The sequence below is a fragment of the Peromyscus maniculatus genome, chromosome 22, assembly GCF_049852395.1.
Source record: "Peromyscus maniculatus bairdii isolate BWxNUB_F1_BW_parent chromosome 22, HU_Pman_BW_mat_3.1, whole genome shotgun sequence".
NCBI lineage: Eukaryota > Metazoa > Chordata > Mammalia > Rodentia > Cricetidae > Peromyscus > Peromyscus maniculatus.
Genome location: NC_134873.1, coordinates 5,264,312 through 5,283,154, shown reverse-complemented (window position 1 = coordinate 5,283,154; position 18,843 = coordinate 5,264,312). Strand labels below are relative to the sequence as shown.

Sequence of the window (18,843 nt, the reverse complement as noted above, 5' to 3'; positions counted from 1 at the left end):
AGGTTGCCTAGCAACCAAGCATTCTTTCCCCCGCCCTGCAGAAAAAAAATAAAACAGCAGATAGCTTGGACAGATAGGAGCTACAGGAAAAAAGAAGACAGTTTTATTTTCTCCCATTGACCTAGTAACTTATAGATTCTTTATATTTTCTACCAATCATGTTTAAGATTATAATTGAGCACATTGAATCCCTCTTCTTAGACATTACCTGAATTAAGCCCTTAGTTAATTCATTTCCCCATTAGTCACTTTCTTTTTGGGTTGCAAATGATTATTAACAATTACTGCCCCTCTATGTGATTCTTATCACCCCTCCATTTGACCCTGGAAGCCTGGCTTTGCAGTGCCAAAAGATTACTGCCTGTAAGTGTATATATACTGGGACTCCCAGGGCACAGGAAGACCAAGGAGAAGATATGGAAGAATAAAAGACTGGACTAAGAGCTCTGTGTGCTACGATTCTGTTTTCAAAAATAACCCTTGCCATTCATAGTTCTCTCTCCTGAGCCCCTGGGGTATATAATATTAAGGCTGGTCCCTCTAATGTTATACAAGAAATTTTATGACATCCCATCCCCAGCACACATTAACTGCACAAAATCCCTCACTGAGGGGTGGGGCTTATGAGTTCCTCACTGTGTATGAAGGTGTCCTGGACACACTTTTACAGTAATCAACTACAACCTCTGCCTCTGTCTTCCAAAGTAGTCCCTGAGCCTTGGAGGGAGTGATTCAGACATCCTGTTGAGGTCTGAGCAATTCATAGTTATGCATTCTCTAAAGTTTGGCCAGGTGTGAGTCTGCGCATTCACCACAGCCCATTGCATAAATAAATGTCTCTGATGAGGGATGATAGTTGTCCTAATGGACAGGTACAAGCCTGAATATTTAGAAGGCAGCTTGATGCCATGTAGTTTTGACAAAACAATGGAGCCTATTGTGTGGAATCAACACATCAGCCATTAACTCAGAGTCACAATACTGTATCAGGGCTGCATTAAGGAAAGAAATAAAAGCACTTCTACTTGGAGTCCTTCAACCAAGAGCAAGTCCAGGTTTGGATTTTCTACTTCATGCTCCCTATCTTCTCCCATCTGTCTGGTGCATGACTCTGAGTCTGTGCCTGTGTGAAGAAATCTGTCTGTTGCTCTCTCTGTTTATTTTTTTTAATCTGAGTCTGTGCCTGCCCTATGTCTGTGTCCATCTGTCCCTGTGGCTGTCCCTGTGTGTGAATGTGAGTGCCCCTTTTGTTGTGCTCTCTTTTATTGACTTCCCAGGAAGAATCACATTGGGAAGGAGTGGGATACTTTACAGAAATCATGGAGTCTTACAAGGGATTAAGCCAATAACTTCAACTGACAGCAACTCACCCAGACAACAAGCAGTATTTTAAACTCCAATGTTTACCCAGCAATGCTGCTGTGTTCAATAGTTTGGGTGGATATTCATTGAAGAAGAGTGTTTTCAACCTCTATGCTTGCTATATCTCACAAATGACACACATGAATTGTTCTGGATTGGGCCATAGAAGAGAACATAATAGGATTGCAGTTAAGTATTAGTTTAGGTTGTAAAAGTTGATTATGTGGGAAGTCCAAGGAAAGTAAAGGTGATTGTTACATCGTTCTCTTAAAAGTGGGTTTAGCGATCAGTTTGTGTACACAGTAGGGCTCACAGTCAGTGGGAGGTGTGGGGAAAGAAGCATCTGGTTTACTGCCATTCTGGAGTCCCCAGGCATCTGTTTCTTGAGGGAGCAGAGAAGGCAAGTTGCAAGGAAAAAATAGATTATTAACACCTGCACTGTGACTGCCAGAAAAAATCTTGGTTGTACTGACAAAGTAGAATGCACAAGGCAGAAGAACAGATACACCCTTCAATTGGACATCTTGGGAAACTGGAGGGTGGAGAGTCCCCAAAGCTGAACAGATCATGTATCCTGCATAGGTGGCTGCTTGAGCCTGAAGAGATGGTACCAGCTTTGTTGTCCTAGGAGCCTGGCAATCAAAGGGATGCTGAAGATCACAGTGTAGGATTTTGTCCACCTGGTCTCAAGAGACTTAAGTGCTAGGAGTTTGAGGAGTACTTGGTTCCCCCAGGGTGCATGGGGCAGGCTCAGGGGCAGTTAGATCTATTGGTATGGGGGCAAGGAGATAGCTACCAGCATGTGAATGGGAAGGGACCTTAGAAGGACAAGGTAAGGGAGGTACCCAGCCAGTGAAGGAGTTTGGGCTGGAAGGTCGGTGATTGGGGAGGATGGATCTTCCATAAAAGGAGCTCAGAAGGGCTTAGACCTGTAGGAGAGCATGGGGTGGCTCAGAGGAAGGTAAAGGCAATGAGGAGATGCCCTTGTCAAAGCCAAGATAACCTGAGTTCATTGGAGAGCTTGGTGAGGGGTTATTTGGTGAATCCATGGGCCCCCTCCACATTTCATGAGGATTGTGGATAATAGGGGATACGGATGTTCCAGGAAATGTTGAGAGCTTACAACATGAGCTCCATGACCCTTGAAGAGAAGGCTGGCCTATTGTCCATTTGTATGGTCTTGGCACGCCAATTCAAGGGATGATGTGTTCCAGGAGTACTTGAGCTACCACATCTGCTGTTTCCCTGGATGTGAAGAAGGCTTCTATCCATCCTGTGAAGGTCTCAACGAGAGTTAGGAGATAATGGCGTTTGGCTGAAATCAATCTGCCAGTTGTCACTTCATTGGTGTCCTCAAAGTTGCTGTAGACAATGATGTGTCTGAAAGACCCCTGCAGGTTGGCCGTGCCAAAAGTCTGGCAAGAGGAATGAACCTGTGAAATACAAGCTTAAAGATGGGTGGGGTCAAAGAGGGGCTCTAAGAAATGGAACAAAGTTTTGGGCCTACATATAAAGTCTGGTGAATGTCTGAAATGATGGACAATGCCAGCTCCTGAGGGAGGATGAGGCAGTTATTGAAGTAAAACCATCCATCCTTTGTCTGCATGACCCCAATTTTCAGGAGTTTGTCAGTCTCCTCTGGTTGATAACAGGGCTGGTAGGAGAGTACCAAAAACAAAATATATTCTGTTGATCCAGAGGTGCTGGAGGCCTGTCGGTGGGCTAATGAGTTTGCCTTGGCATTGACTAAGGCCACTGGGTCCTTAGAGGACTGGTTTCCCCTGCAGTGAATTATGGCTACTTCTCCAGTTAGCTTGGCAATAAGGGGACCATTAACTATGGGAGTGCCCTTGGTAGTGAGGAAGTTACTTTCCCTCCAAAGGACAGATGGGCATGGGCTATTAAAAAGGCATATTTAGAGTCAGTATATATGTTAGCCCATTGACCCTTGGTAGGTCACTTCAAATGTTTTAGTGGAAGTGATCACTGCATATGCTGACTGGTGGTTTCTTGATCTGTCTATAAGAGAGCTTCCCTCAACAAAGATGGTAAGTTGGGTGTTTGCAAGGGGTTGGTGTAAGAGACCAGGCCAGGATAAACATAAGACCTCTACAGCCTCTGAGCAGGAGTGAGAGGAAGTACCAAAGGAAGAAGTGACAGAAAGGAGGCTTGCAGCGTTTAGGGCAAGGATGAAGGTCAATATAACTGGGGGGGGGTCTAGAAACAGTAAGTGAAAGATTTGGACCTGTGATTGTCCAAAGAGAATGAGAGTGGGGTGCCTCATAATGTCTGAGAGGCAGTGGGGGGAGTATACCAGGATTGACTGGAACAGGGTACAAGGTGTGGAAAATGATACATTTCAGAAAATGTGTCAAAACCTGGTCAATTTCAAGTTTTACAGAAGACGGGAATGTAGCCTGAAGTTTTCCTGTGTTCTGCCCAGTCTTGCATCCACTAGGTCCTAAGTAAACACACAGAGGCTTATATTAATTACAAACCAAATGGCCTATGGCTCAGGCTTCTTGCTAGCTAACTCTTACAACTTAACTCAACCCATTCTAATTGAGCTGTTTGCCATGTGTCATTTTGGCATTACCTGTCTTCCATTACATCTTGCTACCCTGGCATCATTTATCCTATATTTGTGAGTGTAAAGTTTCATATCTAATTTTCCTTTTATCCTAAACAAGGAAAACTGTTATTATAACTATCTAGTCTTTAAAAACTCCCTCAAAGACCTCAGAAGAATATAATATTATCTGAGTAAATGGGAAGTATATTGTAAGCAAGTTCCAAAATTCTAGAAATAACAGAGACATCTGGCTGTCTGGACAGTCACCCAAAGTTCCTCTGTATCATTGGGGAATGTATCTTCAGCCCACAGGCCTAAGAGTCTCTGGCATATTTTTCAGTGAAGCAGGAAATTTCAAGGACTTGTCTGCCTAATTGCAAAGTTCATCAGTCACTTTCCTGTGTTCTGCAGAATGTCTCACAGTTTCTTCTGCAAAGCATGGTCCTGGAGGATCATCCCTCCTTGTTTTGGCAAAGTTCAGTGGTCACTTTCCTATGGGTCCTGCATGTGCAGTTTATACAATATACTCTCAAGCACTTCAGGCAAGAGCAGTTTCTTGCCCCAATCTTTTCCATATTATAAGCAAACTCCATAATGAGTTTCTTAACAATGCCCATCATCCTCTTTGAAGTAATTGATGCTGCCAAGAACAGACATGTCTCACTGTCCTCAAAAGTCTAAGTTCTTAAAATATTTTAAATGCCATGTTTTGTAAGTTTTGAAGTGTTTGAAGATTACCTATGTGATTGAAATATGTTTGCATATCTATCAAACCTAACATGAATATAAGTTTGATTATTATAAATGACTATTAATTTATATTTCTTAACTATACATTATATTTTTAAATGAACTCTAAAATCATAACCTTAAGCAAGACTAGAAATATACATATAATATAACAAAACTAACATTAAATTTACATCAATAAGCCAAAATTCATACTAATGAAAAATATCTAAGAATAGTTCTGGGTTTTTTGGATTAAAGTAGATTCAATAATCTACTCTTTTATTATTTCTCTATCATATCCTCTCTTCTCCTTTTAGAAAGAGATCTCTCAATTTAACTCCTTTGTTTAGTCTTTTTTTTTACCTATGACTAATAACAGTTTGTAACCAACTCCCCTTAAATGAAAATAAATATTTACAATTTTTGTAATATTTGGGCATAGTTTTGTAATTTGGCCATAGTTTTCTATACTACATCCTGCTGATTGGGGCCACTGGTAACCTTATGTGGCTCCTGAGACAATTTAGAATTATAGTCAAGTCCTGAGTGGAATAGTCTGTGAGTCTTCATCATCTCAGCCAGTTGCCTTGAAGCTGTTCTGGATATTGAATCATCTGAAGACCTCTCAAGGGGTCTTCCCTTATGGAACTATATTAACTTGGAAAAAATTCACAGCTCCTCATCTTCTGTGGAAACAAAAGCAGAGCTCTTTTCCAAAGCAACATATCCTTAGACCCAAATTTTTAAGTCAAGATACCTTTAAAATACACATATTGGTTTAACTTTGTAACCTCTACAATCAAATGACTCTTTGCACTTAAAAAAAATCCCAATGACAATGCAATATTATACAGTATGCAGACTCTCTGTATAATTTCCATCTTTACATGGCTTTTTTAAAAAATGTTTCAAAAGACTTTTTCTACCGTTTTTTTTTTCTCTCCCAAGCTTACCTATATTTTTAAACACACTGTTACCTACTTAGAGGATTTTCCCATCTGAATCTGTTTTATTTTGCACCTTTAATTCTTTCCTTACTGGAAGAGTTTTTAAATTGCTAAGCTGCTCATCTTTGACTGCTGGTTCTGCCCCATTCATCTTTTCAACAAGGCACGACAATGAGTTAAGCTTACCTCCCCAATTCTGGGAAGCAGTATGTGTAGAGCTGTGTCCTTAAGTCTGCAGCTGTGCTCTCAAGCCCACAGGGAGAGGCTAGGAGAATCCTCTCTCTATCATGACCTGTGGGAGAGACTGTAAAAATCCACCATGCTGCTTAGACTATGGCAGCTGGTGGACAGGTCCATTTCTGAGCTGCTGATGGCATGAGATTGTAAGACTAGGAAGCCCAGTGTGGCTTTGTTTTTGTGTATTCAGAATCTATTTTAAGCTTTCTCAGGTCTGTGTGAATTCACGACAGATAGTAGGTGTCATTTGTAAACAGAATAATCTTTCCTGCCCCTCAATACCCAAATAACCAGTCAGAGGCTTAATATTAATTACAAATCAAATGGCCTATGGCTCAGGCTTCTTGCTAGCTAACTCTTACAACTTAGCTCAACCCATTCAAATTAAGCTGTTTGCCATGTGTCTTTGTGGCATTACCTGTGTTCCATTACATCTTGCTCCCCTGGCAGTGCTCATCATCCCTCTGACTCCACTTTTCTTCTCCTTGTCTTTCTGCTTGGATTCCCCATCTGGCTCCATGCTGTAGATGGAGAATTTCTCTCCAGCTCCCAGCAAGTCCCGTCAGTCCCTGAGCCCACTTATAAAATAAACACACAGACTCTTACATTATTTGAACTGCTTGGCCATTAGCTCAGGCCTATCATTGTCTAGCTCTTATTCTTATATTTAGCCCATTTCTATTAATCTATACTTTGCCGCGTGCTTTGTGGCTTATTAGTACCATATATTTTTCTGGTCCTGGAGGGGGCTCCAGGCAGTCTCTTCCTTCCCTTCCTGTTTCCTCAATTCTCCTCTCTGTTAGTCCTGCCTATACTTTCTGTCTGGCTATCGGCCAATCACTTTTTATTTATACAGAGTGATATCCACCGCACTTCCCCTTTTCTTCATTTTCAAAAAGGAAGTTTTTGACATTAACATAGTAAAATTGCAAATAACAAAACAATTATCAAGCAAGAATAGCAGTTATAATATTAAAGAAAATATTCTACCTATCATATATTTGTGAGGTTAAGGTTTTATATCTAACTTATCTTTTATCATAACTAAGGAAATGTGTAACTCTCTAGCTTCAACTATATCAAAGACCTCAGAAGGATATAATATTACCTGAGAGATGGGAGGATGCAAGCAACTTTCAGGAGTCTTGCAGTGTAGACAGAGACAGCTGACAGCCTGGACAGTCACCTCATGTTCCTTTGTTAAGTTGGGGCATCTGTATTTAGTCCACAGGGCTAGAGTCTCTTGGTCATTTTTTTCAGTGTCCTGTAAAATTTCTAGGAGTTTTCTCTGTGAAGCAGGCACCTGAAGGACCATTTTGTCAAGCAAAGTTCAGTGGTCATCTTTCTATGGGTCCTGTAGGTCCAGTCGATCAAGCAGTCCAGGCAAGAACAGTTTCTTGCCCAAATGGCTATTTTTGCCAAGGTGAATACAAATTCCATATGGAGTGTTTTCAAATCCCATCCTCCTCTCTGAAGTAAATCTGGTGCTGTCAGGAGCAGACATGTCTCACTGTCCAGAAAGTTCACATTTTTTAAAAAAATTTTAAATGCCATATTCTGTAGGTCTTTGACGTATTTGAAGATTACCTGTCTCTCTGAAATATATCTTTGTATACCTAGAAGACTTAGCTAACATGGCTACAAGTATGATTATCATAGAATACTAACTATTAATCTGTTTGTCTAAACTATCCATTACTACCTAAATGAGTTACATAAACATAATACCTCAAACGAGAATAGAAATATATATATACAGTATAACAAAATTAACTTTAAAATTTTATCAATGAACTAAAATCTATACCAATGTAAAACATTTCAAACAAGTTGCTCTTTAAAATTAGGTTCATTAATCTACCCTTTCATCCTATCATATCTATATCATATCTCCTTTTCTTCTTTAGAAAGAGATCACATTTATAATAAACCTGATTTAAATAAAAATATTGGTTTTTTCCTGTCCCACACCAGAGGGCTCTTCTGATATGGGACAAAAGAATCTTTTAACCTTTTATTTTAGAAATATGTTTGGGTTTAGAGAAGGAATGAGCCAATTCCATCTCCAAAGGGGTCATGGTATATTTGAGAATTTGGGGACGTTGCTTCTCTTACTACTTCCTGCTAGAGTTGTAGTAAATTGTAGCTAGAGTTTTCCTGCCTGGCCCACAGTCAGGACAAATCTCTCTCACACGGCAGTCCCACAGCCGCTCAGACCCAACCAAGTAAACACAGAGACTTATATTGCTTACAAACTGTATGGCCGTGGCAGGCTTCTTACTAACTGTTCTTATATCTTAACCCATTTCTATAAATCTATGCTTGCTACATGGCTCGTGGCTTACCAGCATCTTCACATGCGGCTTGTCATGGTGGCGGCTGGCAGTGTCTCTGACTCAGCCTTCCACTTCCCAGAATTCTTCTCCTCCTTGTCCCACTTATACTTCCTCCTGCCTGACTACAGGACAATCAGTGTTTTATTTACTAACCAATCAGAGCAACACATTTGCCATACAGAACATCCCACAGCAGAAAATTTTAGGATTATGGGTAGTCCATGAGGGTGTGTCATCTGAGCCAGTTGCCTTGAAATGGTTCTGGATGTTGGATCATCTGGGCCATGGTGTCATCAGAGAAAATTCAGGTAATCTTGGCTGGTCAAACCTGTTATATCTTAATCTGAAACAAATTCATAGCCTCTGGCTTTCTGTGGAAACAAAAGCAGATACTCCTTTCCAATGCAACATATCCTTACATCCAAATTTTGAATTCAAGGTACCATTAAAGTATACATTTTGGCATAAATCAACAGCTTTTACAATCAAATGTTTTTCTTTAGTTACCAATATCAAAGACAACATAATATAGATTCTCTGTGTGATAGTCAGCTTTATGTGGCTTATTACCTTTTCTGTTTCTTTAAAGACTATTTTTTAAACTATTTGTTTATGTAACTCTGTATAATCCTTTTTCTCACTCTTTCAAGCCTACCTACATCAGTCTTATGGTGAACCTATTGCTTGAAACTACGGCATTCTAAGACTGAAACAGCATTATTGCTGCTTGCTCTGCCCAATTCAGCTTCCCAACATGGGGGTGGTACATTTTCCACCAGCTCTGAGAGCCATCAACTCTCAGAAATAGTGGGTCTATGCTTCTAACAAAGCAGTGTGTAGCCCAGAAACCTCTTTTTGTTTTGTACTAGCAAAGGCTAAATCTGCCACGCAGCTTAATGTGCCACTTGCAGAGGCCTCATTCCCACCATACTGCAGGTGGAGAGTGCACACCAGGAACCCGACATAGTAGATAGTAGCTCAAACACGCAGGTTGCCTCTACCTTGAAAGAGACAACTAGAAACAGTTTTTAGCTCTGTTTTGGAATCTTTTTACTCAGGTTTTAGGTGGAAACTCTTGCCAACCCATTGGGCACCATTTGTAGCTTGAGAATTTCTCTCCAGCTCCCACCAATTCCAGCCAGTTCCAGAGCCCACTTATAAAATATACACACAGACTCTTACATTATTTAAACTGCTTGGCCATTAGCTTAGGCCTATCATTCTTTAGCCCTTACTCTTATATTTAGCCATTTCTATTAATCTATCCTTCGCCACGTGGCTCATGGCTTATTAGTACCATATATTTTTCTTGTCATGGAGGGGGCTCCAGGCAGTCTCTCCCTTCGCTTCTTGTTTCTTCAATTCTCCTCTCTGTTAGTCCTGCCTATACTTTCTGTCTAGCTGCTCGCCAATCAGTGTTTATTTATACAGAGGGATATCCACAGCACTATGCTGCCTTGCCATAAGACATAGCAGCTTCTTTGTTAACCAATGGTAGCAACACATATTCACAGCTTATAGAAAGACCACCCCACAACACAAGAATGAGCTTATTTTGACCTTGCTACAAGATGGCTTTTAATCTTAAGATGAAGTCAGGTTGGCCCATCACTTAACCACAGAAGAAGAGTCTATAACCCCCTTTTTGTATCCTTCTCCAGTTGAAAGCCAAATCCTCATGGCTAACGCTTCCAGGTTCTTCTGCTTGCTGGGGCTGAAATATTGCCTTTTCCTTGAATTCAATTTGCATAAGCTTTCTCTTGTTTAGGTCTAGGAAAGCCCTCAGTCCTTTTCCTTTCACAGGTTTCAGGATTAGCTGAATAACGTCTTGCCCTGAGGTTACCACTCCCTTTCTTCCATTTAACACTGTGCTTTACTTTTAACTTTTAATCTCCTTGAGCACAAGACTTGGCCCCAACATTACATTTTTCTGGTACTTCTTTTCTCCTCAAATGGTACATTTTGTATTTCTCCTTATCCTGTTTGCTACTTTTTAATTGTGGATCTACATTAGAATGATAACTAATAACCATATGATCTGGAAAGTTCCCTCTCTATCTCTCTCTGTGTCTCTCTGTGTCTCTCTGTGTCTCTCTCTCTGTCCCTCCTCTCTCTGTCTCTCTCTCTCCCTTCAAACTCTACCCCCTCATTGAGTCTCTAACAAATAAAGTGCCCAAAAAGCCCAGTTATGCTTTCTTAGTGACTACTGCAACTTCTTCCCTTATTTCTGCCAGCTGCCAAAGTCCCTGCCACATTTAGGCACAAATTCCATTTGTGGCAGACATGTCATCACCCCTTGCCTACAACCTATAAACTTTCCCTGCTTTTGTATGTAGATGTGCTTCCTCTGGCCTCAATGTCTGGAACTGGAGAACTTGCACAGATGTTGCTTTGCTCAAGTAAACATGTTATACTTTTTCAATTTGGCTTGATCTGACTTTCTATGTTGGCAGAGAAACCTATTATGGGGAGGGGGCAGAAAATCTGTTACTTAGGACAAGGACAAAAAGCAGCCACATTCTTTAGCAAAGTACCCCAAGAATGGTCTCTAGGATAGCCTATAATATTTTCCTTCTAAACTTTGGAGTTTGGACACCACAGTCAAAATTGCCCTTAGCACTTCTGTCTTCCATGCTCTTACTAGAATGGCCCATTAAGCCCCATTTAAAGAACTGAACTGTTTTTGTACTCTGAAATCCCAAAGTCTTTCATATTCTTCCAACAAGTAACATTGAAGGTTTTTGCACCCACAGATCTCTAGGGTAACCAGGAACGTTAAGCCCACAAGATTGTCCTCTCAAAAGACAGGATTGATTCCAGTTCTTCCATCCAGAAATCTGGGAATTGGAGGCAATTAACAGCCTAGTGGTCTGCATTATCTATTGGTCCAATCCATATCAAGCTTCTACAACCAGGACCTGAGATACCTAATAGCGCAAATGACTCCAACATTACCTTTATGACCAAGAACAGGCCAGATCCTTCCCTAGACCTTAAGCTAATACAGGTAGCCTATCTCTGGAACTCGTCTTCTTGGATGAAATGACATTTACTTTAAGTTGAGTTTCAATGTAATTATGCCTCATTATACACCAGGGATAGTATTACATTGGGAAAATATTTTGTCCCCAAATTGCGCTGTTTAAACATGCAGGCAATAAACCACCTGACATTAGACTCCAAAGTTTGATCAAAACTGATTAAGTCAACCTTAGCCAAGTTTTCATTTCTCATCTCTCTGCAGTTCTTTTCTCTGTCTGCCATGATGCTTGCAGGGTCCCCTCACAGCATGATGAGACTTAACATAGCAATACCCTCTCCTGGTACCAACTTCTGCCTTAGTTACTATTCTATTGCAATAAAGAGACACTATAACTAAGGCAATTCTTATAAAAGAAATCATTTAATTAGGAGATTGCTTAGAGTTTTTGAGGGTTAGTCCATGTTCATCATGGCAGAAAGCAGACAGACATGGCATTGGAACTGTAGTGGATAGCTTTACATCCAGATCCACAGGCATTGGGCGTTGGGGAGGATGAGAGAGATAGAGATATGTGTGGGAGGGTGGGGAGAGAGACAGAGAGAGAAAGAGGAGAGAGAAAGAAAGACAAACAGAGACAGAGAGAGACAGACAAACAGAGAGACAGAAATACTGGCCCTGGCATAGCATTTGACCTCTCAAGACCTACCAGAAATAACACACTTCTTCCAATAAGGTCAATACTATGTCAACATGGCTATGCCTTCTAATCCTTCTTGAAGAGTTATACTTCCTGATGAGCAAGAATGTAAATACATGAGCCAATTGGGGCTATTCTCATTCAAACCATCACACCCTACAACTATGAGTGTAAGGGTAGTACAATTGTTGCCTTGTATCCTATTTAAGAAACAGAGGACACAGACTTGTGGAGAAGACAGAAGAGGTAGAAGCTGGATTTGGTAGGGTCTGGGAGTGGTTATGATGAAAATATACTAGATGGCATTCTCAAAGAATTAATATATTGCATTACAACTGAATCTCAGTGGAAATATAGAGAATAAAAAATTGCCAGATTAGTACAATATATAAAAAATTAACATTATGAAGTGGAAGAGGAAGTTTATTTGGAGGAAAATTTAAAGGTGAATCATGAGAGAACATAATCACAACCTAAATATTTTTATTAATTACTTTTTCATATGAAATGTTTTGCACATCCTCTTACTTTTCTTTGGCCATCTCCACCTCCCTATCCATTCGTAGTCATGTTTTTCTGTTTCTTTTTAAAACTTTAAAATCCCTACATCAAAAAACCAGTAATCAAAACAAACAAAAAAATCCAATCAGATGAAAAGTGACTAACCCCCCCCACACACAATCAAATCCCACCCAAAACTGGATGTCAACATATAGAAGATTATAAATAGATTCATATCTGTCACCATACACAAAATTCAAGTCCAAGTAGATCAAAGACCTCAACATAAATCCATTTACTCTGAACCTGATAGAAGAGAAAGTGGGAATGCATTGGCACCGGAGACAAATGTGGTGGTACTGTATTCCCCAAAATATTGTGCACGCTAATAAACTTATCTGTTTAGAACAGGACAGCAACAATATCAAACATAGAGGATAGGCAATGGTAGCACACGCCTTTAACCCTAACATTCCAGAGGCAGAAATCCCTCTGGATTTCTGTGAGTTCAAGGCCACATTGGACACAGCCTGGCATGGTGACACACATCTTTATTCCAGGGAGTGATGGCAGAAAACAGAAAGATATATAAGGCTCGAGGACCAGAAACTATACACATTTGGCTGGTTTAGCTTTTAGGCTTCTAGCAGCAGTTCAGCTGAGATTCATTTGGGATGAGGACTGACAGGCTTCCAGTCTGAGGAAACAGGATCAGCTGAGAAATTGGTGAAGTGAGGTAGCTGTGACTTGTTCTGCTTCTCTGGCATCCAGCATTCACCCAATAACTGGCCTCAAGTTTGTTTTTTATTAATAAGACCCTTTAAGATTCTGCTACAGACAACTTCCTAAATATAACACCAGTAGCACAGACACTGAGAGCAACAATTAATAAATAGGACTTCCTGAAACTGAGAAGCTTCTGTAAGGCAAAGGACATAGACACTAAGATAAAAGGCACCTACAGAATGGGAAAAGATCTATACCAACCCCACATCTGACAGAGGGCTGATCTCCAAAATATATACAGAACTCAAGAAACTAGCCAGCAAAATATCAAATAATCTAATTTAAAAATGGGCTACAGAGCTAAACAGAAATTCTCAATAGAAGTATTTCAAATGGCTGAAAGGCATTGTGGTTGTTTGCACAATACCTGTACAACATCAATCCAGTCAAATTCCAGCATATATGGAAGAGAGACTCGTGGCCTCATCCCTAGCTGAAAAGCCTAGCATCTGAAGGCTGGTGACATGGGAGGTCAGTGTTTTTCAGGAAATTGGCACCTGGTACGTTGACTATGATCCAGTGGAACATCCCAAATCAATGCACCCAAGAAAGCATTGATTGGACAGAGTGGGATGCGAAAAGAGGACAAGAACTTGAGAAGGGGTTTTGTAGGGGTAGTTCTAAGAAGGATTGGAAGGGGAGTAGAGAGTGGTTATGTTCAAGATACATTGAATAAATATACAAAATTCTTGAAGAATGAAATTTTTTAAATCTTTAAAAAAAATAGTAGCTGGAGCGAGGGCTCAAAAGCTGAGAGCACATCTGGTCTGGCACAGCCCAGTCCCAACGAGTTTGCCTTTGTTCATTTCAATCAGTGCCCTTCACATAATGAACCATATCTGAGAGGAGAATGGCTTTCTGGAGTTTTGTGTGTCTTATTAAGAATCATTAAATCTGAAGGTGGTCTTTGGGACCTCAACACAAAAGCCACAGATCACTTAATCACAAGAAATAATAGGTATTTTTCTTGTCAGTTCAACCTCTCCTGGAGAACACAAAGAATGTGAGTTGAGCCAGGTGGTGGTGGTTCACGCCTTTAATCCCAACACTCTGGAGACAGAGCCAGACAGATCTCTGTGAGTTCGGGGCAAGCCTGGTCCACAGAGCGAGATCCAGGACAGGCACTAGAACTACATGGAGAAACCCTGTCTTGAACACACAACAAAAGAATGTCAGTTGATCTTTCTTATTGAATTTGAAGATTTTACTTCCCCTAATTCCAAATCCTCACACCATCCTTCAAGTTCTCACCATACTCAGAAATGGACAGAGAGAGACCTTTGTGATAACAGACTGTCTTTGTCAACTTGACTGGACTGAAACAAGTGCCTAGAAAATGTATACAGCACACCTCTGTGTGTCTGTGAGCGCATTTTCAGAGATAATTCCATCATGAGGACCCTAACCTAATGAATGCATCAGTCCCTTGACAGTTCCTACTATGACAGCTGTATTGGAAAGTGGTCAAAAGGAGGAGGCAGGGGATAGTTGAAGGAAGTAGTCACAAGTAGTGTGTCTTGGAGAGCTGTGTCCCGTCCTAGTAACTTCCCATTTCTCATGTCTCTGTTTACTGACCACCATGAAGTGAGCTGCTCTGCTCTTCCATGCCTTCCCACTATAGAGAACTAAAGCCCTTTAGAACCATATCCCAAGTAATTCTTCCCTCCCTTAGGTTGTTCTTGCATTTGAAGCACACAAATGCAACAGTGATGAGTACACCTTGGAGACCTTTCATTCCTTCTCTTTTATCTCAGCAGCCCCTCGAGAAACCACACAGAACATGTATGTTCATCCCACAGTCAGTTAGGCAACAAATTGTCCCCAGGAACCCCCTCCCAGTCCCTTCTCTCCTCCCTGGGCGGAGCTGGAAGCTTCTCACATGACACTCTCATTACCTCCCCGACCCCTTGATGCCCCCTTTTCTTGTGCCATGAGTGACTTGTAGGGCTTCCCCAGGCTGGGAAGGGTCAGCTCAGCCTTGTTCAGCTCCAGCTCCTGTTGGTACAAATGCTCAATGACGGCCACTTCAATTGAGTCTCCCAGTACATTGGTCAGAGTATGCAGCCAGTCACTGGTGGAGGAAAAATAGATTAATGGGAGGGGGTGAAAGGCTCCTTCAAGAACCCAGAGTAGACTAGAAGGGCTTCCAGGCTAATTCACAACCACATGATCTAGAACAGGCCCTGCTCTTCCTCAGATTTCCTTCCTAACAACATCATTCCTTATATCCTCAGAACTCTTCTTTAATTTGTGACTCTTGTTTCTAAATATGACTAACCTAAAAATGATTAGATATGAGAGCCTGATGTAGATGGTTAGAGATTAGAATCTGATCTAGAGTGTTAGACATTCGGATCTGATTCAGACTGTTATACATGTGCATCTAATGCAAAGTATTAAACATGAGCATCTGTAGATGTAACCAACAGTCTTGTTAAATAAGAAACACAGAACCAATGCAAAGAAGAAAGTCAAGAGGTCAGAGCTAAGAGCTAAAAACCTTACCCTTCCTCTCGCAGTGGTCCTACCTCTCCAAAAGAGACCTACTCCCTATGTCTGTCTTTTTTTATAGAGTTTTTGTTCTGCCTTCTCATTGGTTGTAAACCCAACCACATGACCTCCTAGTCACTGCCTGTCTGTACAGAATTCCAGGCCTTCTATGGTTGGTATTGAGATGAAAGGCGTGTGTCTCCAATGCTGGATGTATCCTTGAACACACAGAGATCTACCTAGCTCTGCCTACCAAGTGCTGGGATTAAAGGTGTGTGCCACTACTGCCCGGCTTTTGCTATGGCTCTAATAGCTCTGACTCTTGGGCAACTTTATTTATTAACATACAAATAAAATCACATTTCAGTACAAATAAAATATCACCATAAGCATCTGTTGCAGATTATTAAACATGAGCATCTGACACTGATTATTAAACATGAGCATCTGACGCAGTGTATTAAACATGAGCATCTGATGCAGAGTACTTAACATGAGCATCTGGTGTAGGCTTATTAGGTACAAGTGTCTGGTGCAGACTATTAGATATGACTGTTTGATACAGACTGTTTGACATGAATCTATGTAGGTGTGGAGCAGGCTGGGATTGTTCAAATGGAACTTTAGTCCTTCTGTACAAATGGGACTTAGTCTTGCTCACAGTACCTACATCGGAATGAAAATTAGCATTTTATGTAAATTCCATGTTATAAGAAAAGAAATGAGAGAGGGAAAAATGGTGAAAGGAGGTAGTGATGTAGGAAGTATAAAGAGGAAGAAAGAGAGAGGAGAGAAAGAAAGAAGGAAAAAAGAAAGAGGGAGAGGGGGAGGAGGGAGGAGGGAGGGAGTGAAGGAAGGAAGGAAGGCAGGAAAGAAGGGAGGGAGGGAGGCAGGGAGGGAGAAAAGAAGGGAGGGAATGAGACAGGTGGAGAAAAGGGAGGGAGAATGGAAGAGAAGAAAAGGACAGAGGAAGGAGAAGGAAGTAAACAAAGGGAGGAAGGAAAGAAAGCAAGAGAGGAGGGGGAGGAACAGGGTAGGGGTGGCTCCTCCCTGCCTATAGATTAGGAGTCACTGTCTTCAGGTGTGTGCCCTCCCACAAGCCTACTAAGCTCCATGGCACAGTCTCACAGCAAGACACACAAATGGCTCTGCTGTGCTCAGTGGATCACAAACAGAAGACATGAATGTGGGGAGCAGAGTTGTAGGGAGGAAAGCTGACCTGGTGGGAAGGAGTTAGAGAGTGTGCAAAGTAACCAGAAAGCATTGCATACATGCCTGACCTGTCAAAGAACAAATTTAATTAGTGAAAAAGAACAGAGGAAAGACAAGAAGGAGAGAACATATGCATTCATAGGGTTCAGTGCAAAAATCCACCAAAATTCTTTTGTCCATCATCACAGGTGATCGTATAAGTCAAAATTCTTCACTATTTAACGCAGCAGGTAACTTGTGTTTTCTTTTCACTTCTAAAATTCTTCAGAAGTAAGATTTCACTAAGGAAAAAACCGTTTAAAATTTTTGAGTTAAAAAATATTTGAACACTTTTGTATGATTTTTGTATGAAATGGTCTGACAAGGAGTGGGGGAGGGGCTGATAGATGGAGACCCCCTTTTCAGAATTCTACTCACTCTGTGTCCCAAAGATAATAAATCTATGGGCTTGGAGTCCAAAGCCATCACTAACAGACCATCCCAATGCCTCCCTAAACCCCTCAAATTCTACAACCATGTCCTTGCAGAATCCTTCATAAAAGTTATGAGAAGAGCCCAGGGTCAAAGCCAAGTCACACTCACAGGAACCAATCCACAGCTATGATCAGCATGATGTTGTCTGTGGGCAGGCTGATGGATGTGAACACAATCACCATGGTGACCAGTCCTGCCTGGGGGATGCCAGGTGCTCCTACACTAGCAGTTGTGGCTGTGATGTTGCGGGAATTCAGGAGGAAAGAGAGAACAGAAGATTGGAAGATCAGGAAGGGAAGGGCACCTTAAGTTAAATTCCCAAGCCAACACAGAAAGAAAAATATTCCATGAACTCTCTTTGGATGTGAAACTAAATTTAAAAAGTTGAAGTCACAGAAGCAAAAAGAAGAAACCGTGATGCTGGGCAGATGGGCTGGGAGTAGGGGAAATGTCTCTCAAAGGGTACAAGATGTCTAGATACCACATGAATGGCTTCCGGAAATCTAATGTATGGTGTGGAGGGTGTGGCTAATGATGCTGTGTTTGTATTTCAAAGAGAATAAACCTGAAGTCTCTTCTCACTATCAGCAAAGAGAAAGAGAACCGAGAAAGGGAGAGGAGAAGAGGAGGACTGACAGAGAGAGAAAAAGAGAAGGAAGGGAAGAAAGGAGAGAGGAGAGAGGAAGGGAGGGGAAAATAAGGAGGACATGAGAAAATAAGAGGAGAGAGGAGACACAGGCAGCAGAAGAGGGTGTGGGGGAAGGAAGGAAAACATAGGAGACAAATGAAATAATCAGCCTGACTGTTTTGATCATCTACAGAGTGCACAGGTAGCAAATCATCATGAAACACATCTTCAAATACACACAACTTTTGTCAGCTGTCATTCAAGAAAGCTGCGGCTGGAAAAGGAGAGTTGTTTATTAAGAAGGCAAATACAGATGAGATAGGGTGCATTCAGGGTGGTATGACCATAGGCAAATGGAGAGAAACTCAACGCAATTCCACTAAATTCAGGAACGAGTCATGTCTGTCCGCTTTCCCCATACTTATTCAATATAATTCTTGAAGTTCTAGCCAGAGCAATAAGACAACATAAGGAGATTAAGGGGATACAAATTGGAAAGGAAGAACTCAAGCTTTCCCTATTTGCAGATGACATGATACTATACTTAGGTGACGCCAAAAATTCCACCAAGGAACTGATACAGCTTATAAACACCTTCAGCAACATAGCAAGATACAAGATCAACTCAAAAAAATCAATATCCCTCCTATAAACAATGGACCGAGAAGCTGAGAAGGAAATCAGGGAAACATCACCCTTTACAATAGCCACAAATGACATAAAATACCTTGGGGTAACACTAACCAAGCAAGTGAAGGACCTATATGACAAGAACTTTAAGTCCCTGAAAAAAGAAATTGAAGAAGATGTCAGAAAAGGGAAAGATCTCCCATGCTCATGGATAGGCAGGACCAACATAGTAAAAATGGCAATTTTACCAAAAGAA

The 18,843-nt window shown here is 41.1% G+C and overlaps 1 protein-coding gene and 1 pseudogene across 1 annotated transcript in view; one reads left to right on the top strand and one right to left on the bottom strand.

Annotated features, from left to right (window-relative positions):
* LOC143270236 (uncharacterized) overlaps window positions 1-18,843 on the top strand; it is a 285,186-nt gene that overhangs the window by 43,386 nt on the left and 222,957 nt on the right. The window lies entirely within an intron of this gene.
* LOC143270237 (excitatory amino acid transporter 4-like) overlaps window positions 14,955-18,843 on the bottom strand; it is a 21,879-nt pseudogene continuing 17,990 nt past the window's right edge.